At 33.2% G+C, this 23,234-nt stretch overlaps 1 protein-coding gene across 3 annotated transcripts in view; it reads right to left on the bottom strand.

Moving 5' to 3' along the window:
• NOVA1 (NOVA alternative splicing regulator 1) overlaps positions 1-23,234 on the bottom strand; it is a 142,975-nt gene that overhangs the window by 42,655 nt on the left and 77,086 nt on the right. The gene's annotated exons all lie outside the window — the stretch shown is intronic.

The raw sequence follows: 23,234 nt of genomic DNA, 5'->3' as shown, positions 1-23,234 counted from the left end.
CTCTCGGAGGGCGTACACAAGGTCTCATGCACACTGGGACCGAGAGCAAAAGCAGTGATTTCACAGAAGCCTGCGCCAGACCTACCTGCTGGTCTTGAAGGGTCTCCTGAGGAGGTGGGGGGTGGCTGCAGCTCACTGTGGGATCAAGGACACTGGTGGCAGAGGTAGTGAGGAATATTCATTGGCATGAGCTCTCCTGGAAGCCACCATCTTGGCACCAATACCTGGCCCCACCCAACAGCCTGTATCCGTGCTGGGATGCCTCACGCCAAACAACCAACGGGGAGGAAACACAGCCCCACCTATCAGCAGACAGACTGTTGAAAGACTTCCTGAACCTAGTCACCTTAGGCAACCCCTTGACGTGGCCCTGCCCACCAGAGGGCCAAGACCCAGCTCCACCCATCAGTGGGCAGGCACTGGCTCCTTCCACCAGGAAGCCTGCACAAGCCTCTAGACCAGCCTCACCCACCAGGGCACAGACACCAGAAGCAAGAAAACTACAATCCAGCAGCCTGTGGAACCGCGTCCACAAATATAGATTAGAACCTACCCTGGGACCAGCTGGTCCCTCGCCCTTGGGTGATGAGAGGGGAGTGTATGCTGGGACACATAGGACATCCTTTAGAGCAGGCCACTTCTCTAAGGTTGAGAAATGTAACTAACCTTCCACATACATAAAAATACAAATAAGAAATTTAGACAAAATGAGACAGCAGAAGAATATGTTCCAGACAAAGGAACAGAATTATAGCAATCCTAGTGTGGTCAATATTATTACCTTTTAACTTCCATCATGGATACAGGAATAGAAAAACTGCCATGACTAAATTTTATTTAAAGTGTAATTACATTTTTATAAGTATATATAAAATAGACTTCCTGACTTTGCCTCCATCCCCAATCAGTATCAACATTTTTGACACTAATTTGTACTCTTAAATTTCTGCTATAAGAAAAATGGCACTTGGAATTTTTCTAACTATTCCTTACAGACTAGTAGGAACGCACTTGCAGGATTTTCTGAACCATGCTTAGAAGCTGGGGACATAGCCTGCAACAAACGTGATATCAAATCAAGCTCAGAAACTCAAAGTGTGACTAGTGGTAGCATGAATAGCTAATCGAAGTCATTCAAAAGTCAGGAGCAAAACATACCACTGGACATACAGCATGGAACCAAATCTGAAGATAGCTGCTGCTGTAAGCTGAGAACAAGATGAACATTTCTGGTGATAGCCCAACTCCTACCATATGACATGAGTTATCACCTTCAGAGCCAATACAGATTAATGCATTAGCCAACTTTAAGCAGTGACTTTATATTTTCTTAAGAAATAGATATTTAGAAAATGACTCCACCTTTATCAAGAGCCCATATCTGATATGAAAGCAAAGCCCACATCTGCATAGAGTTTAAGAGAGAGTGAATTATTCACTTCAATGAGTGATAACAATTGCCATACTGTTAATTACATGCACCATATCAAATGAACATGGAGGAAGCATGAAGAATCGTGACCCATTAAGTTGCAAGGGGAAGGAATATGGGAAGGTAAATTTGTAAAGTTTGGGAAAAAATGATAAAAATTTCAAGAGTATATGTAATCTTTTATTTCTAAAATTGTCTTCTTAAAATATTTAAGATGTATTAATTGTGGCAGTTTTATATATGCTGAGGTAATACAAAAAGACAAAATATTTTTAAATAACATAAAATTTGCCATTGAAACTATTTTTAATCATACAATTCAGCGGTATTAATTATATTCACAAAGTTGTACAAATATTACCACTGTCTATTTCCAAAATTATTTTATCACCCCAAAGAATCTGTAATCCTTAAGAACTAAATCACCATGTCTTCCCTACATCCCCTCATAACCTCTAATCTGTTTTTATGAATTTGCCTATTCTAAGTATTTCATTTAAGGGGAATCATACAATATTTGTTCTTTTGTATCTGACTTATTTCATTTAGCATAATATTTTCTTCATTCACATTGAAGCGTATACCAGAACTTCATTCCTTTCTGTGGCTGAATAATCTTCCACTGAGGATATATAAAACATGTTGTTTATCCACTTATCTATTTATGGACACGTGTTGTTTTTCACTTTTGGCTATTGTGAATAACACTGCAATGAACATTAGTGTACAAGTATCTGCTTAGGGCACTCTTTTCAGTTCTTTTGGACATATATTTAGGAGTAGAATTGCTGGGTCATACAGTAATTCTATATATAGCTTTTCCAGGAGCAGCTAAATTGTTCTCCACAGCAGCTGAACCATTTTACATTCCCACCATCAACGTGTGAGAGTTCCAACTTCTCTACCTCCTCAATAACACTTATTATTTCTTAATAACAGTCATTCTAATGAATGTGAAGTGGTATCTCATTATAGTTTTCATTTGCATTTCTCTAACAACTAATGATGTTGGGTATCCTTTCACTGCTTATTAGCCATTTGTATATTTTCTGTAGAGAAATGTCTATCATATCCTTTGCCCATGGTTTCTTTTGGTTGTTTGTCTTTTTGTTGTTGAATTTTAGGAGTTCTTTATATATTCTAGATATTAAAGCCTTATCATATATATGATTTGCAAATACCTTCAGATATATTGGTTTATTTCTGGACTCTCAATCATACTCCATTAATCTATACATCTATCTTTATGTAAGTACCACACTGTTTTGATTACTGCAGCTTTCTAGTAGTTTTTGAAGTCAATAAGTGTTAAGTCCTCAACTTTGTTCTTTTTCAAGACTGCTTTGTCTATTCAGGGTCCCCTGCATTTCCATATGAATTTGAGAACTGGGTTTTCCATTTTTACAAAAAAGGTGGTTGTAATTTTAATAGGGATTTAACTGCATCTGTAGATTGCTTTGGGCAGTACTGGCATCTTAACAATACTAAGTCTTCTTACACATGAACATGGGTTGCTTTCCCATTTATTTATGTCTTCTTTAGTCTTTCATCTCCTTAGTTAAATTTATTTCTAGGTTTGTTTTTTTTTTTTAGATGCTATTGCAAATGAAACTGCTTTCTTAACTTCCTTTGGGGATTGTTCCTTGCTGGTGTTCAGAAACACACTGATTTTTGTATGCTGATTTTGTACTCTACAACATTGCTGAATTTATTGGTTCCAGTAGCTTTCTTACAGATTCCTTGGGGTTTTCTACATATGGGATTATGTCATCTACAAACAGAGATAGTTTTACTTCTTCCTTTCCAATTTGGATATCGTTTAAAAAATTTCCCTGTTCAATTATTCTGGCTAGAACTACTAGCAAAGTGTTGAATAGCAATGGAGGAAGCAGGTATTCTTGTCTTGTTCTTGATCTTATTAGGGGCTTAAAGCTTTCAGTTTTTCATTACTGAGTGTGATGTTATCACGGATTCCATAAATGCTCTTTATCACATTGGGAAAAAGATGGCAATATTTTGTCAGGAAAGAATACACAAATCTACCACGAATACATCCTGCTAGTCTACACTCATTGTGTATTACAGTTTTCCTATGACCATGATGCTGAGAACAAGCAGCAAAGTATCTTATTTAAATAAATAGTCTCAGCATACCACAATATATTTATAGAGAAATGTGACTTTGGGGATAAAGGTGAGGCTCAGAAGTTCTTCAAAGTTCTCCAGGTGACTTGCTAAAGTTACTTTTGTATTCTATGATGTGAACAGACAACAGAGTATCTTATCACTTCATTTTTTTCAATATTGAGTATTAGATAATTATAAACTAAAGAACATCAACATATATTAGTTATAGAGGCTAAAAGTGATATATGAAAATAGATAACACATCTAATATCAGTTTGACTGCAGCTTAAAACTGGTAGCTACTGTTCAGATGACTTTCTGTGATATCACAAACTAATTTTAATTGACTTACCTATTACACTTAGTTTTAAAAATATGTCTCAGAAAATGGCAAAACTGTGTTTCTATATTAATTGTTTTATGATTTCAATTTTTTGTTTCACATAACCCTTTCTCTTATCTTTGTCTCTAACATTCTGGATTTTCAAAATATTATGCATAAGACCTATCAACTAGAAGAACCCCAGACTAGATGTTGCCACTAACAGAGGCTGATTGTTAGATATACTCATGTACTTTCATAGCAATATATAACTTTCCATTGGTTTAAACCTCCTGACCCTCTCGCTAGTCCTCTTGACTTACAATCCACTTGAAGACAGATCCTTGGACTCTTGGTCACCCACTGACCTCTGATCCATGTGAGGACAGATGACTGGCTGTCATCCTGTGGCCTCCTTTCCTTTAGAAGGAATCTCTGAGTCTTTGGTTTCCTGTTCACTCTCTGGCCTCCTGCCCTTACTCATTAACCTACCCATGTGAATAAGTCCTTGAGTATCTTGCTTATTAGTTCATCAGAGTCAACTGTTCCCCTGACCAGTGGCTACCACAACACCTCAGTATCTCACTACTCTTGTTCCTCCCTCATCAAAGACCAGTACATCATTTTTAGGAACAGAAAAGAAAGGTCAGTAGTATCATACCCTTAAAATAATAAGCTGGACCATAACTTTAGCTGTCCATCATCCACTCCTCATATTCCTATATATCTAAGTTAACAGCAGAAGTCTAAATCTCTTCAGTCACTATAATCAGATTCCTATGCTCATAGTCTTTTCTGTATCTCTGAATATGACTCAATTCCCTACCCTCTGTCCTAAATCTCTTCACTGTGCCCTCTGTTACCTCAGTTTCAACATACACTCCATATCCAAAACCCCTTTTCTAAATGTTCCTTTTAGTCTCACCCTCTGATAAAATCTGACTGTTTCCTACCTCTTTATGTGCCGTGGAGCCCTCTCAACTGGGGCAGTTTTTTTTCTCTCAAATCTCAGGTTACTTGGGCCACAAACTGTTTAGATATTTTCCTTGCTCCAAGTTGCCACTCCCTTGCTCTCTTTGCCATAACTTCTTTTTCTTTCAAAGTTTTTGGAAACAAAGGCTAATAGGAGTACAAGTATAGAGATAGACACTGAGTTAGATGCTAAAGTTTTCAGTCAATATGAATGATAGGGATATTGGTAAATTATAGCAATGAAGAAAAATAGCAAGTGGTATACTATTATGGCATTTTACCTTTCCTCGCCATGTAGTAGCCTCAGTTAATCATTTCCTTCTTATGGAAACACTTTCTTCCTCTGGCTTTCTTGTTGCTACTCTCTTCCTTGGATAAGTAATCCAGTTCCATGGTTGTAAATGCCATAAAAACATAATGTGAACTAGTTCACTCTCTTTCTACTGACACCTCCTAGTCTAAGTCATCATGTTTCTAAACAGGACCATAACAATAGCCTGCTTCACGTCTTGCACGTCTATAATCCACTCCTTGTTCAAACTAATTTCTTAAACACACGAATCGTATGTAATTTACCTGTTTAATACCAATGTACTACTGTATTCACATTTTAAAGTTAAATCCTTTACACTGGTTTTCAAAACCCATCACAATCTGGCCTCTGCTTTAGTTCTCAGTCCTCATCTCATATTACTCTCCTTCTCTTTTTCTTCACTCGAGGGAATTGGGTCTTTTTTAGTTCTTGGAAAATGCCAAGCTTGTTCTCACTTAGGCTTCCCATAGCAGCCCCTTTCTCATCATTAAGACCTTGGTTCAATGATACCACATCAGAGAAGTATTCCCTAACAACCGTGAAATAGCTTGCTCTCAATCACTATCTATCTTTATGTTCCTTTACTTCTCTCCATGATTCTATCACTTTCTGAAATTAAAGTTTGTTGTAATTTGTTTACTTCATTGTTTGTCTCTCTCCACTGGAACAAAAAGTCCAAGAGGGCAGAAATTTTGACTATTTTGTTCACCGCTGTATCCCCAGCCTAGTATTTAGCAAATTGTTCATAAAGAATTATTAATTTAATGAATTAAAACTACGGCCTTGGATGAGAAACATTCCAATGAGATTTTATTAATCTAAATCAATTACATTAAAATGTACTGTAAACATCAAAAAAAAAAAAGGAAAAATATATGCAGGGAGAAGTATTAAAAAATGAACTATCAATGACACCAAGTAAACCAAGGACCATTATTAGACTATTTTCTTTTACTAATAAGGATCATTATTAATATTTCCTGATGAAATCTACTACTGAATGTATGTATTATGAATTTCTATTTCAAAAGATTATGTTCTTTATAATCCTTTTAGAAACACCCAGGCAAGGAAGCTCAGCTCAGTGTCCTCCTATCCAATTATCTACTGATTATTCCTTGGAAAGTACACCCAACTCCACAGAATAATTTTACAAAGGGTTTTACCAGGGAAAAAGTAAATCAATTCTCCACTTTGGAGTAAGCGAGTACAGATGAAACTTCATAATTAGCGTTAATCACTGTAATGATAAAATATCAAATCCTGACCACAAATTAAGAATTTCTTACAATACTGCTGTATATCAAAGCATGACATTTTAGCTTTGGCATCTACTAAATGCCAATAACTACACACTGCTAAAGAAAAAATGTCTTTATCAATTAAATTATTTGACCAAATTCTGTTAGATTACATTATAACTAAATCAAAGTTTTAATGTATTGATCATGACCATTTTCATGTAAAAATTCTAAACTGTACGACTTTAAATAGAGTTCATCTCTATTTAATTCATAAAAAAGGAACTGCTAATATGGAATATTTCTAAAGGACCATGACAACATTATTTATTCACTCAACAAGTCTTTAACAGGCCCAAAGGAACCACGACTTTATAAACACCTATCAACTAAAACATTCTGGAAAAAAAAAAACAAATGGCACCTATTACTGTAACAGTAAAACAATTTTTCCTAGAGTAAAACTATCCCTAGCCTTTTCCTACTGTTAAGATTACAGATATTTGCATATGTTATAAGAGGGTACAGTATATAAACAAGCTGAAATATCACGGAAACATAAATGAACAAAACATAAATTTCATATTAAGAGTAAATTTGTCTGAATACTTTAAAAACAATCTTATTTCTGAATAAAACCTTTAAAAGAATCCGGAAAGGTTGACACTGGGAATATTACAAAATAATTTCTGTGAACTGATTTAAAAGGAATAAACATTTTGGGAATTTAACCTCCAGTCTTCTTACTAATTATCTGAGCATATTTAAAATTAGAGACCAACAATCTAAAACTGTTCATAAAGCAATGTGAACGTGTAGGATATAGCAAATTGATTTTTCTTCTTGAATTTCTAATAATGCAAGAGGGGAGAAAACCTCTACTGACAGGCAACTTTTAAGCTACCGGCTACTATGTATATGTAACTCTAAAAAGGAAAATAAAGTAATACAGAAACTTCATGGATAACATCAGTATGGAGCCTATTAAAAATTTTACAAGGACTTAGACTACTCTTAGTCTAGAGAAAACTCCTGTATTCCTAAGATACCATGTTAGCAGAAGAGGTATACACAACTCATCTATTCAAGTTTGTTGAAAATTTACTCTTTTATGAAAACCCAGGTAGGGCTTCCTTTCTATTGTATATTAAATAGCTACCGTGTGGAGAAACAAACTCAGTATGCGTTACTTACAGTGTTACAAAAATAGCAGAACACCATCTTACTAGCCGCAGTTAATTCCAACATGGTCTCAAAGTTCAGACCTACAATCCCCAAAGCCATCGTATTTGGTATTACTATAGTACTATGGTAATACTATATAATTACTATACCATGCAATTATCAATGTCTGCTTGGCTGTTTCTCCAGTAATTCCATCTATTTTCATGTAGGTCCATCTCTGTTTTTAACTATTTTCTTAGATACTCTAATTGTACCGAAACTTTTACCTCAGTAACCTATTTATCTTTCAAATCTCTGGCCAGGCATCCATTTCCCAAAGTTTTACCTGGTTTCCAGAGCTCTTCCTCTGTGTACCCATAGCACGCCGTACTTCCTTAGAACAGCAGTTATCATGGATTACTGCAGTTGTCTATGCACTAGCCTGTCCAGCTCTCAAGAATATGAGCTCTTTGTTTATATTGTCCATCCTTACAGCCACAGCATCCTGACATATGTGTGTCAAATATTTTAAAAAATATTTATTAATTAATAACTGACTCAGGATGCAAATACAGATGACAAATATTAGCTCAATAAAGCTTTACTGAATGGGTTATACTTAATCTGAGTTCTATATCACATGAAGCAAGTATTCATCAGCAGATGTGCAGTAAGAAAGATGCATTCCAGGAAGAGAGAACTACATGTGTAAAGGTAAGGAAGTCTGAGAGAAAAAAAGGTCTGTCAGGACTATAATGTCCCATGTAAATAGTTCCATACGGTTGGGAAAAAAAGTTCAAGGGAAATATGGAGAGAGATGAAGATGAAAAAGTAGTAAGAACCCAGATCATACAAAGTATTTATAAGAAAACAGATATTATTATGAGTTGAATAATATGACCATATTGGAAAAATTTTGAGGTTGCCACTTCAAGAAAATTTAGGAATTGAGAGAAGTAATTTTAAAAAGAAAAAACATAATCGTGTTATACAATCACCCTGTTTTAAGATAAGCTGAAGAAAAAGATGTAAAATTTTTTTTAAGTACTAAAACCCCCAAATGCTAGTCTAGCACTTCTCTAAGTATATTTTACATAACACTTGCCCTACAATATGCTTCATGAAAAAAAAGGAATCTCTGGTCAAATACTTTTGAGGGGAAATACTACATACAATACCCTCCTCTCTGAATGTGTCACAATGTATATTGGCATATTAAAAATATAAAGCCCTACAATAAACACCATTTAACATTTTCATAAATAAATTTAATTATTCATGACACCCTTTTGCACGCAAAACCTATTAGAATCCTGTCCAAGCACTTTTTTACAAAACATCCTCTCCAAAACAAAAATGTCATAAATCAAATTCATATTTAAACTACTTATCTTACAGTTTTTAAAAAGGTAGTAATTCACTATTATTTGCAGTACATAAAGCCAAGATTTTAAAAAAGAAAGATATAATAACACCTTAAGGTTGGAAATAATCTCCATTACCACTGTCTTGAGATTGTAAAATAGTATCATTCTCATTTTGCTAGTATATTTGTGGCCAGAGAAAATAAAGAGGCCATATAATGACACAGAATTGTACAAGTGCTAGGGATGAGGGGCTAGATGTGGATTTAATTGCATATGAATGGATATACAAATCCCATATGCAAATACATGTATGGGTACACACACAACATTAAAAGCTGATGTATGCCAACTATTATGACTGTCTTTTTAAAGAAAAATTCACTGGAAGTATGTTTAACTAAAAACAAACAAACAGATTTGATTTGAATTTAGACTAAAATAGGGAAAGAATGGTCAGATTTTTCTAGTTTCTTATTAACACAGGTAGGAAGTTAGGAAGTTAATTTTTAATTATTATTTTATTAAGAAAAAGATACAGGTATTATTGGTAAAGAATCAAGGGACTGGGCTTCCTAGGTGGCGCAGTGGTTAAGAATCCGCCTGCCAGTCCACAGGGGACACGGTTCGATCCCTGCTCCAGGAAAATCCCACATGCTGCGGAGCAACTAAGCCCCTGTGCCACAACTATTGAGCCTGAACTTTAGAGCCCGTGAGCCACAACTATTGAGACCATGTGCTGCAACTACTGAAGCCCGCGCGCCTAGAGCCCGTACTCGGCAACAAGAGAAGCCACGGCAATGAGGAGCCCGTGCACCACAATGAAGAGTAGCCCCCACTCACCACAACTAAAGAAAGCCCGCGCACAGCAAAAAAGACCCAACATAGCCAATAAAATAAATAAATTAATTAATTAAAAAAAAAGAATCAAGGGACTATCCTTTTTGTATTGAGAGTTCTTCATTTTCAACTTCAGCAAACTTCCAGCAAAACTGAAATTATATTTGGTACAATAGATTTTAAAGTTTAGCAGTTATTTGATCAGAATAAAATATTCATTAAGCCATTCTAAGACTATTCAGCTATTAAAATAAGCAAATCTTTATTGGAGTGCTTATTTATTATGAATTCAAAGGATTCAATCATCCTTTTCTCATGTTTTTGATTTGTGAAAATGAAAATAAAGGGAAAAATTCACATGGCTTATACATTTATATTATTAAGTGTTATAAGGGAAGTAGTTTCAGCAAGGGCTGAAAAATATGTGAAAACATCAGATTAAAACAAAATGAAAAAGTTAAAATAATTACATTAGCAGCTCAGAAAAACAGAATCAACTAAATCAATTTCTTCAATTCTGCTAATATGATGAAACTGGTTTGTTTTTACTGTTGTTCAACTTTAACAGAAATCAACTAGTTCCTGCTACCTTTTTTCTCTTTCATTATTTTGTAGTTCTTTTACAGAGCCTGATGCTGGACTGAATTTTATTTGCTTTACTAGTCATGGATATTATATGGACTGTGTTCCTTCCATCTTAGAACATGAGCCCTTCTATATTTGTAAGTTTCTTGCTAACATGTCATGGAATGTAAAACCTATGGGACTTTGGGACCTTAATTTAAACCTGTGGTGCTAAATCTTTAGCTGTTCATTTGCAAGTAATCATCCCAGCTATTAAAGCCATAGTAAAGTGAAAAAAAAATTAAACCCATTTTCTACTTTTTTCATTGTTTCTAAGTGCACAACAGTCAGAATTTCATAGTATTAGATTTTTTTTACTTGCTAAGAACATAGTTTCAAGAGAACAGGTATTTAGAATATGTCTTACATGAAAATATAAATTTTATTACAGGTTCACACATAACTGACTTTAAATATAATGTTTCCAGAAATTTTTAAAAACCCACTATGTACAGGTTAACTACACTGCAGAAACTGAAGAGTTAAGGATCTGCCAGCTCCTTCCAAAATTTATGATGTCACAAAGTTCAAATATAAACAATTACATTTCATAAATTAAATAGTTCTGACAACTATAACTTTCGTAGTAAACTTTAAAAAACCTCATCATCTCACCTTACTTGAAATATGATACATACAATAATAACACTGTCTTCAAGTTTTGGGCTATAGTTTTTATGATGACATTTTAGAATCACAAGATAAATTATTTAGTTCTCTGTAAAGTGCTATGCTAAACAATGTTCTTTCCAGCTGTATCTTCCCCTAATTGAGGATCAATCAAGAATTTAAGTCATATTTTTTTGTCACGTCTGCTTAGTTTCCCTTAGTTTCTCATAAACAATGTATAAAAGTCCCTGTTTCCATACAGGTGCTTCAAAACAGAGTTTAACTCATATATTTTATTACTTCTGTGGATACAAAACAAAGTTAGAAAGCTAAGAGCAAACTGGGAGAATGTGCAAGGTTGCAAATTGCTATATTGATAGCTAGTACTTATTCCATAAGATATGAGTAAGGGTTCTTAAAAACCCTTAAGAAAAAGATAAACATCAACCAGGAAAAAAAAAGAGAAAAGTATATAAATGGCCTTTTCACTCACTCTCTCATTTGCACACATAATCTCACATGCACACTATGGATCCTCGTGTCGTGATCACACCCAAGAAAGAAAGGAAAGCCAAAGGAAGGGAAGCAGTGAGGAAAGAATGACTTGAAAATCAAATGCAAAAATATTCCAGGTCATTGTATTCAAAAAAGCAAATAAAACCACGACCACCTACCACTATAAAGCTCTGACTGGCAAATAACTGTAAAGGTTTGGTATGGATATGTATAAATGGATACTGTAGTATAATCCTACTCTAATTACAGTTTGGTACATTTTTTTCTGGAGGGCCATTAGCAACAAGTATTGACCCAATAATCTCATTTAAAAAAACATTTAAAATTCACGTGAAACCACTGGAAAAGCATACAGATACAAATATTTTTTTCTAACACAAAAAAATTAAATCAAACTTAAGGTTCAACAAGAGGAGGTTGGTTAAATAAACTGTGATTCATCATGAGAAACCATAATTAAATTTGTGATGAAGACCTTTATTTACTGGCATGGAAAGAGGTTCATGATAAATTAAATGAAGAAAAAAAATCAGATAACAGAACAGTAGGGACAAACCAAAACATGGGGTCCCCTGAGCATATTTGGTACCTCTTTAATAACATGTTTTAAATAGCTGTTCAATGTGTAGTGAGGGTACATATCTCTTCATATTCAAATTAAAGAATTACGTAACGAGATTTTCTGAACCAGAACTTTCTGGAAGGCATAACCATTTGAAATCTAGATAAAAGTGTAAGTTATTCAATACTTAAAAAACAGTACTATACCACACATTACTCACTCATAGAATTTTAGTTGACTTTTCTAATGTTCAATTGAATTTTCTTATGTCAGGTGAATGTGAGTTACCTACCTCATGGTCCACAGCACAGCCTATAACTACACCATGCAGCTTACGTATGGACATTGCAAAAGTATAACAGATCTTTACTTCCATTAAATAGGTATCTCTTTTAATGGTAGTGGAACTGCTTTACATTTTTATACACAGTATTTATACACACATGGAAACCTGAGTTAACAAGAAACATATTTCCAGTTTTTTTCAGTGATATTTTCATATTAAACAAAGGTAAGTGTAGCTCAAGATAGGAGAGAGACTTCAACATCTGTCCTGGTCTTAACATCTTAGAAAGCTATCTTACTGAACCGGAGTTTCCAAAACATTCCTGAATAAGCAGGTCCTCTCCATCATGTGCACTGCTTGTTAGCATTACATTATGTTTTTGTAAAATCTTACTTATGCTATTCATTATTTGTTCAATTCCTTCCCTTCCTTAAGGGCAGTAACCTTGTATGACTTTTTACTGCTGTATTCCCAGTGCTTTGAAGTGTGCCCTATGCACAGTATTTGTCCAATAAATAACTGTTGAATGAACAAATGACAATGAATGGAATGCAAAAATTAAAACACAGCCCCAAACTCACAGAAAACAGAGACTAGTTCTTAAGCAGCAAACAGAAGGGTGGGTTGATAGAGCAGGAGATAGGGTAGTTCTTTGAAACATGTGCAGGAAGGGAAAAGGGAATTAATCCCCTGCATCTTCCTTTCCTCCACTTACACTAAGTAGTAGAAAAATGGGCTTCTCATCCCAGGTGGTAGCACTGACTACAGAAACTTTGACTTGAGAGTCAGGGACTGCTTGACTAGACACACACACAAAAACAGATAATTACAGACATACTGAAGAAAGGCCTGTAGAAAACCCTACTTTAGGCTCACAGGGAAGCTCATATATAAAGATAAGTACAGGGACTTCCCTGGTGGCATACTCATGCCAACGCACATGACACAGGTTTGATCTGGTCTGGTAAGATCCCACATGCCGTGGAGCAACTAAGCCCGTTGTGCATGGGTGCCAAAACTACTGTGCCCAGGCGCCACAATTACTGAGGCCTGCATGCCTACAGTCCGTGCTCCGCAACAAAAGAAGCCACCGCACTGTGCACCGCAATGATGAGCAGTCCCTGCTCACCACAACTAGAGAAAGCCCATGTGCAGCAACGAAGACCCAGCACAGCCAATAATAATAATAATAATGATAATAATAATAATAAATTTAAAAATAAAGTACAGAACCAAGATATCACTATACATTTGAGGAAAAATAACAGCTGAACAGTGTTTAAACTATACATAGTTTATGAATGAGATGAACAGTAAACAGAACAGATTTTTTAATTCACTTCTACCAAGCACAATGTCGTTTTATTAACAAAATATATAAAACACAAACATATATATGCATGAAGAAAGTAGGAAGTAATATACTATGTACCAAATTTTAAAAGTAATTATCTCTGAACAGTATGATTTGGTCTAATTTTTTATTTTTGCTCAACTGCATTTTTAAATGTTCTTATCATATTCATGTGTTCTCGAAATTCATAATACATATTAAAATGAAATGATACCACTGTAAATAATTAAAATATAGTGTTTCAAATATTTTTCTCCATTTTATAATTTATAATTCATTAAAAAAAACAGGACTCAAGTTTAAACAGATTTTTAAAAAATCTCATTTGTATTAAAATATTTAAAAATCTTAAAAATTAGTCACTCAGAAATTTAAAATTTTTTTTAAATAAGTTGTACATAAAAATACATGCCCATCTGAAACTTATTGCCCTAAGTAATCAAAGAATATTAGTAAATATTATAACCAAATGTATTATCAGAAAAAAATATGTTTAAGTAGATAGAATATTTATAGTACAGTAATTACAGGCTTCTATTGAGTGCCAAGTTATTTATCATTTCTCAGAAAACAAATATCATTCTTAGAAATCTCATTTTCAGGGCCAAGCTATGTTACCAGTATCTGCATAAATTACTCTTTCTTTTTTCTAGGTTATATAGACTTTTTGAGTTAGGCTAGATAATCTTTCAGGGTGCAAAAATTACTTTAGTAGACTTTTAGAAGAATAGTTTTATCTGGGGTTCATAAAAGGAAGCAAATTCAACATTGTAAGACAGACTTGGGGAACAAATTTGTTTTAAGAAATCCAGGAACTTTTCATGCTTAATGAAAAGTAAGGCCACATTGCTGGATTTAAATCACAGTTCTCTTCATCTTTCATGAGTCCCTTAGTCCTCAATGATAAAGAAAATCTTGACCAGTGCTGACCATGAACCTGAATGGCCTCTACAGACAGAGAGATAAACAACAGTCCTTTAAGGGCTGTGAACACATCATATTTGGTATCAGATATTTGATGCCAAATAAAATTAAAGTCTGGAATAATTTTATTTAATCATTCAACAGTTACCTAAAATTTTCTGAATTTCATTTCTGTACTGATCCAAACAAGCTAAATTATTCATATAAAAAGATTACTTGACATGTTGCAAAGAGCTCATTTGTATATATTAGTGATTTGAGATGCCTTAGAGTTCCAAGTTAATGTGATGAATCTCCAAACTAGCAGTTCACAATTTCTTAACTGAAGAGCATTCTGGTTGCTATGTGCTACAGTGAGTAGTGTGAGAGATGTGAAATTCCTTAAGCAATGATTTATCATAAGTTACATTTGTTTTATAATAAATAAATACTTAGCACAATTTCCGAAATTTAAGAAATCTACTTAATTAAAACTCAGATAAAGGGCACACTGACTTAATTAGGATGATAGCAAAAAAAAAAATACCTCAGTGGAACACATTTTATTAACTTGGAAAACAGATTCATGTCATAACTAGGCTCTAAATGGCATGCCTGATGATATCTGCAAATCTTGTCACAGTGGTTAACAATCTGAATTGGTAATGGAAGCATGTTTCCTACTACACAGCCTTTTGTTCCTGTTAGGCTGCTAGTTTTTATACAGTGTTATAGATAAGGAAAGCCAGCCCACCTTGATTCAAAATTGTAAACAGTGCTTTTTACAAAATTGTCCAAAATAAATTTTGAAAGAAATAAGTAAAAGAACAGATACTTGAAAAAAGTCTGATTAATTAATATGTTTCAGTATTTTTATTTAATGTCATGAATCCTATCCTTTGGAAACAGACATTTTAAAACAGCTTTGGTCAATTTCATACTAAAATCACTATGTTCTTTGTTTTGTCAGATCAAACTAGTATTCTAAATAACCGTGCAGCAGATTCAGCAACAGTATATTTTCTGCTGTTGTTCCCACTGTACTACAGCATGTTCATCCTGCTAATAACCTCTATACTAGAAGATCCTGAAACAAAACCAAAACATAAATGTGTACTACTTTAAAGTGATTACCAATTTATACCTTAAAAATCCACACAAAAGAGTTGTGATGAAAATCCATTCCTCTGAAGAAGAAACGAGGCTATTGAAAGGAATAAAATTCTGTCCTAAGCAAGACCAAGTCTTCAGCAAAACAAGGGTTCATCAAATAGAGGAGGAAAGAAAAGTCTTCTATTAACGTAAGTGATCACTAACATTTTCTGTTACTCATGTGGAACAATGTATTATATTTGGGAGTTCATATGCTTTTGGGTAAAAAAGAGTAACAGCTATTGTTCACACTAATTTAGTTAACTAATTAGTTAATTAATAACTAATATGGCACTGACTAGAAGAGACAGGTCATTGGTTTCTCTCACAAAGGTGAATATCACATTCTTTTATTAACTTTTTTCTAAAAGTAATATTTTAACTTTTTTTTATTGAGCATCAAGTGAAATATTCTTAAGGACTTAGTATATAATTTTCCTAATTTTTTTAGTTTTATTAATTTATTTATTTTATTGGCTGTGTTGGGTCTTTTTTGCTGTGCGCGGGCTTTCTTTTTAGTTGCAGTGAGTGGGGGCTACTCTTCGTGTGGTGTGTGGGCGCCTCATTGCTGTGGCTTCTCTTGTTGTGGAGCATGGGCTCTAGGCGCGTGGGCTTCAGTAGTTGCAGCACATGGGCTCAATAGTTGTGGCTCATGGGCTCTAAAGCACAGGCTCAATAGTTGTGGTGCATGGGCTTAGTTGCTCCGAGGCATGTGGGATCTTCCTGGAGCAGGGATCGAACCCATGTCCCCTGCATTGGCAGGTGGATTCTCAACCACTGCATGACCTAGGAAGCCCCAATTTTCCTAAATATTTTTTAAAAAGTCTTTACTTTCTTGAAAGTCAGAGAGTGAACATGTTCTTTATTCCAGTGAACTTACTAAGAAATAAAAGAAGGAACTGAGGTTAAATTCATCAATTTCCATAAATGCTTACAAAAATATGAAAAGATTTGTAGTTAGGAAGGCTCTAATTAATGATTTGATCTAAGAATAGAAAAATTCTATATCCTACTTGGGTTTGATGAGCACCAAGATTCAATAAACAAAAATTTTTATAACAAACACACAATTTATAAACACACACATACCTTACCTGTTTACTATATACACTTAGGCATATTTCACACTATAAATACTATATACTATACACACTTAAGGACACTTAAGTACATTCAACGTGATGGAAAAAAATGCCACAGAGATGATAAAAATTATAAAGTAGCAAAAGATTAGTAGGGTATTCAGTCACTAAAAATCATCTGTATATTACATACAAAATACAGGGGAATTGTAAGGGAACAATTTAATGAACAAATAAAATAAATGGAATGATGGTTTTTTAAAAATCTCTAAATTTTAAAAATTTAATCTTAAATTTTAAAATGAAAGACCAAAAGTTATAGGTGTATACATGTTTAAAGATACAAAAGTTGTCTATATTAACAAAGTTAGCCAATCTAGAATGGGATAAACAGCGAATTAGTATTATTTAATAGATAGAGTTAGTATTAAATTGAATGCATGGCAAAGAATAATGATGGCCTCATTTAAAGGTGGTTCTATAAATTTTATTTAAGGAAAGTACATCAAATAGTTATATTTATAACAATGCTATGGAGAAATTTTTTCTCTTTCTTTCAGATGTTTAAAAACATTTACTGAATACTTAGTATGTCTAGGGCATAATGCTTGGTGCTATAATGAAATAAACACAGTACTGTTTCTTTCTCTTGAAAGATTTTCATCTTTAAAGTATAAGATATCTCCAGAAAGAATTCATGCAGAATATGGCATTTAATTAGGCAGGACCTTAAAAGATGAGTAAGTTTTGAATACTCATTGATGTATCTTAAGAGAATAATAGGCAGAGAGCCTCAAACACTACATTAAAGATCCTGAATTTAGTGGTAGGCAATGCAGAAACAAATATTTGAGCAGGAGAATACAGCAATAACTGCTAAACGTGCATAAGATACATTGAGTGAGACTGCTTATAGGGAGATTAAGAAAGTATTCAACAATTCAGGTAAGAGTCAATGAAAATTATAGTTCCAGTGGGACTGAACAGATGCAAAATATATTCTAGAGGTAAAACTGTCAGAAGTTAGCAATTGATTGGATATTATAAGCAATGAAAAAGAAACTAAAAATTAACCTCAAAGTTCTAAATCTCTATGATGGGGATGACTGTAGTGCTATTGATAGTATAAGGCACAAGAAAGGAGGAAGAACTTAAGATGGAGAAATTAAGTAAGTAAGTAAGTAAATTTAGGAAGAACTTGAGGAGAAATTATAGTTGGATCTACTGTGAATGTGATACATTCTCTAGATGTGAAGATTAAAGATATATAGTTTTAATACTGGTGGTTTTAGTACTGCATACAGGCCTTCAGTAAGAGCATACAATATAGACAGAAGAGGATAGAATCAAAGCTAAATCTTTAGGAAACATGAACAAATAGAAGACTCAGGAGACAACGGGGAAAGAGGTAAAGCGGTTAGAACAGGAGCTCCAGGGATATTCACTGAAAGAGGGAAAATACAGAAAGAAGATTTACTGTTTGGGGCTTCATGTTTGATTCACTGAATATTATTTTATTCACTTCCTACTCTGGACCACATGAAAGAAATATAAGCTAAGTACATAATGGCTTCTGCCCTCAAATAGCTCATAATCCACTTAAGACCTAGTTAACTTCCCTCAGTAGTCTTGGTTGCTGTTTTTAGAATAAAATGAAGAGTTAAACAATAAAAGATAATAAGATTACCTGCTGTTTCCAGACATTATTTCCTGGATACAAAAAATATTCTGAAGGATCTCAATGAATAGTATGAAATGATATATGCAAACAAAAAGGAAGATTAAAATAACAGATAGAAGTTAAAAATTACAGAGACCAAAGACACATTTTCTCTTATAAAGCTCCCATGTACTTGGCAGAAAGCAAATAAAAAACACTGGGGAAAGTGGGTACTTTTAAAAAGTACAGATTAAGAATAAAGTGAAAAAATCTAAATCAAGAGTCAGCACGAAGAAGCGTTCCACTGCTTTATCTGAACATGAACAACAAACTAATGGCAAAATAAACCTGTGGACATAAAGGTTTTAAATATACTTCATTAAAAATCTTCTGTTTCTTGCTGCTCACTCAAATATAAAATAACAGACTACTTGTTAGAGTTATTATGAATTTACAATTGATCTTGAAAAACACAGGGGTTAGAGGCACTGACCCTCCACACAGTTGAAAATCCAAGCATAACTTGACAGTCAGTCCTCTGTATCTGCAGTTTTGCAACCATGAATTCAACCAACTGCGGATCATATAGTACTGTAGCACTTATTTATTGAAAAATATCCTCATACAAGTGGGCTATATTTTACTTTTAATTAATAAGACGACAGTTTTGACAGTTACATTTTTAGAATGAACATAATTTTCAAATAGCATTTCACATTAATACATAATTATAAATAGGACAAATCAGACTGGTTACCATTGGTTTAAAGATTCAATGAACAGATTATACATGAAAATACCATTTTCAGAATAAAAAGTCTAAAAGAAGATATCATACTATGTTACAAATGTACATTTAATTAACTTGATAATGTCATTCATAAGATCAAAGCCCCAAGAGACTAGCATCTAGTACAGTGCCTGGTATATGCTTTATAAATATTGTTGAATAAATCAATAAGTAAAGAAAATTTCTCATTAGAGTTTATTTTTATGTAACAAAATGGTTAATACCTAGAATTCTGTGCAATATGTATAGCTAAGCTGCCCAGGTGTACAAAAAAGTGTGCTAAATTAATATTCTTACTACTCAAAAAATGAGGTATTTTAAAGATTATTTGATGAAATAGTAGAAATTATACTTAGGGGAAAAATCATATCGACTTGGATACTTTTTTGGTCACATGAAATTCAATCAATAAGTAAAGCACACAATGATCTATTTTGATTACATCCTCAGGTACTCCTTAGATATTAATATAGTCAACCCAAGTTTAGAGATGGGATATTCATTTAAGGAAGAGTTTCCCAAAGGATACTGAAAGGTTTTTAAACAGAGAGAAGAAGAGGGAAAAAGGGGAGAGAAAGGGAGGAGAAGAGTCTCTTTTGAGGGAAAATTTCATAGTCTAGTAGACTATGAAGTTTGGGAAACAGGTGAAAACATTATTAAACGAAATTGTTCATTGGCTCCCTGAACATTTAGTTCAAAAATGCACACTATGAATTCTTGGGGGAAATAAATAAACCTAGCATTTTTCAAACTTGCCTAACTACAGAACACCTTTTCCTGAAAGATCTCATTCTGTTCCAACAACTGTTCCAAAGACTACATCCTGGGAAATACTGCTATATACTGTAAAGACACTTTTAAAAAGAAGACACCAAAGCTTAAATCTGAATACATACTTTGCTTCAAATCTGTCTCACTAGGAAGCTACTTATCCCAGAATTAAACAAAACATTTAGTTAAGACTTTTTTTGGAAACTGCTTTCAAGATCAAGTTTATGAACTAAAAACTAAGTCAGTCCTATTATTTAAATTATTTAGGAATGCTTTTCATACTTTGGCACAGAAGTACTAACTAACGTTGGGACACAGGGGAGAAGGCAAGTCTGAGGAAACGGTCTAAACCAGGGGTCAGCAGACTACTACTTGTAGGTCAGATCTACCCTACTGCCTATTTTTATGAATAAAGTTTTACTGAGAAAGATCACACTCATTTCTAGTTATCTTCAATACTATATATAACATGATACCAAAATATCTGTGATTTCTACTGGTAGTGATGTCATAAATCCACTAATGACAGATATTGTGGCTGTGGCCCATATTCATAATTGAGAGAAATCCTAAACTGCAGCTAGAGATTAAGGAAATACAGATGTAATTTTCCACAGACCAGAGATTAAGACCCTTTGCCTTAGAGGACTGTGAAAAGATAAATGACACTTTTAATTAGGATATCAGAAACGTCATGGAAAATGTAAAGCTACAAACTAAAATATACCTAACTTTCTTAATAAATGAAAAACTAAAATAAAAAGACTTAAAATTAAATATTTTCCTTACAATTCATGAGATAATCCATAGCCACCAGCACAAGTTCTAAGAATCCTCAAAGTAATTACTTGTACTGATTTTCTAAATAAAGCTAATTTTTATATTTAAAAATTAATTATTCCAATTGCAAATGACTAATTTTTGCTCAGAAGTCATGAAAAAGGTGCAGAAAACAATGCAAATTATGTTTGCCACCATATCTCATTCACCATAACTATTATCACATACACAAAATAAATATAGGTGACTAATATACTGTAAAATATGACATTAGGATTATGAACGTTTATACAGGAGGTATATTACATAGATAACATTTTTGAAAGTGAAATAAATAGCATGTGTTAGGAAATAACTGAATTCCCAATGTTTTAAATTATGCAATATTAATTGCATAAAAGGCATTATAGTCAAACTTCACCAAATTGCTTAATATCCATACTAAAGGCCTTAAAATATTATAAAGAACTATAGTATGAACACAATGAAGATGGCGCAATAACAAATGAATTTACATAATACCAAAGTTCTTAAAATCGTGGTTTTACTCTCTCTAGACATCTATGATCTATGACACAGAGAAATATGTGTATGTAGTTCTTAAAAGTGGATTTTATTTGAAGAGACATCAAATGTACTACTTTCATTTACATACTACACAGAAGATGAACAAGTATATTTTAAAATATAATCATCTCATGTTGAATACAAAAAGATTTGTATTTTCTCCTTTCAAGTTACTTTTATCCACACCTATACTTTCAAATACATAACAGATACTTTTTTAAATGACTGATACTTAATGTAATGGCTACTGGCCAGAAATGACTACTGGTTTCAACATCTAGGGAAGTATATACAAAAGTTAAACAATACAGATAAGGCTATACTTTCCAATTGTAAAATCAATAAAGGATTTTGGGAATTTTACATGGTGCTTTGTTGCACTTTGCCTCCTTTTTGTGTTTTAAAACAAAACAGGTGCAAATTTCTCCTGGTAAAGTCTAATGAAGGATATTCAGTTTTAAGATTTTATTTAAAGAATTTTTGTTAGAAAAATTACACCAAGTAATTTTCTAAAAATAAGGTAGTATTTTTAAAAGTCTTAAATGATACAATAGGTATTAAATTTAATTATTTGAAATGAAGCAGGGACACACCTGACTAACAAATTGGCAGTACTTTTTAAAAATTATTAACATATTAAAGTAGGAATCTGATTTTTGAAAATCATCTGCAGGCATGCATGAGAAAACCTGTCGTCATGGAAACAGCAAGTGTAAATGGCAATAAATCCAGAAGAAAATGTCAGTGCTTCTGAACAATGAATGAACACAAAAAGCTATTTGTGAAATAAAACAACATAATGTTGTTGAAAATGTTTTAAAATTTTCAATTCCACTCTATAAATTTTACTTAGTAAAAATACTGATAATATGCTATCACTGCATTGCTTTTAGCCAAAACAGTCTAACAATTTATTAATGTAATATTCAATACAGTATTTGTTTAATGTTTAAAAGACTGCTCTAAATTAACATTATTGTCAATCATTTATTTTTAAAAACATAAGAAAAATAGATTTAAATTTTAAAATTCATGGAATCAGGACCAGTTAAATAATAAATACCTAACCAAATTATATTATACCAAAATCTTAGAGCTAAAAATGTATATCATAAGTGTAAGTAAAGGCAACAATGTACATATCTGACCCTCACATTACCTGAATTTTGACAATATCAAAAATAACATCGTCATACATCCTCTGTTAAACACAGTTTTTCATGTACAATATGCATGAGGAAAAACTGATTGACATGTCCAGTTATGGCAAATGTGTATTCCCATAGATTAATACTTTATATAATTGAAACAAAATGTTTAGGTTAAGTAAAGGAATGTGATTCTCCAACAGATAATCATTAGCTTGTTAATATACTACTGAAGAGCTAAAATGTTTAAAAAGATGATATTATTTATTTATTAAATAGGTAATATTTAAGATTCTTTCTTTCATTATGAGTAAAGGAATGTGTGTAGTTCTTGGGACAGCTGACCCTGTCTTCTTCTCTCAAAGAATATGAAATCAAAATCAAAGCTTCCACAGAAATATATAAACAGGTTTACACTAGTATGTCCTTGCTATTTAAAAACTGCCTTAATATATTTCATTTTTATGAGTTTAAATCAAGTATATCAAAGCGCTCCGGCTGAAGAAAAATCTATTACTCAAAAATAAATAATAAATCTATTACTCAAAAATGAATTGGGACAAGAACATTATAAACTACCCCCATCTGCCTTAATTATCAATCCCCTATTATATTTGCCTGTATCTTCAAAAGCAAAGGCACATCCCAACACTAT

The sequence above is a fragment of the Hippopotamus amphibius genome, chromosome 2 (genome assembly GCF_030028045.1).
Source record: "Hippopotamus amphibius kiboko isolate mHipAmp2 chromosome 2, mHipAmp2.hap2, whole genome shotgun sequence".
Taxonomy (NCBI): Eukaryota; Metazoa; Chordata; class Mammalia; order Artiodactyla; family Hippopotamidae; genus Hippopotamus; species Hippopotamus amphibius.
This window is presented reverse-complemented; position numbering and strand designations above follow the sequence as displayed.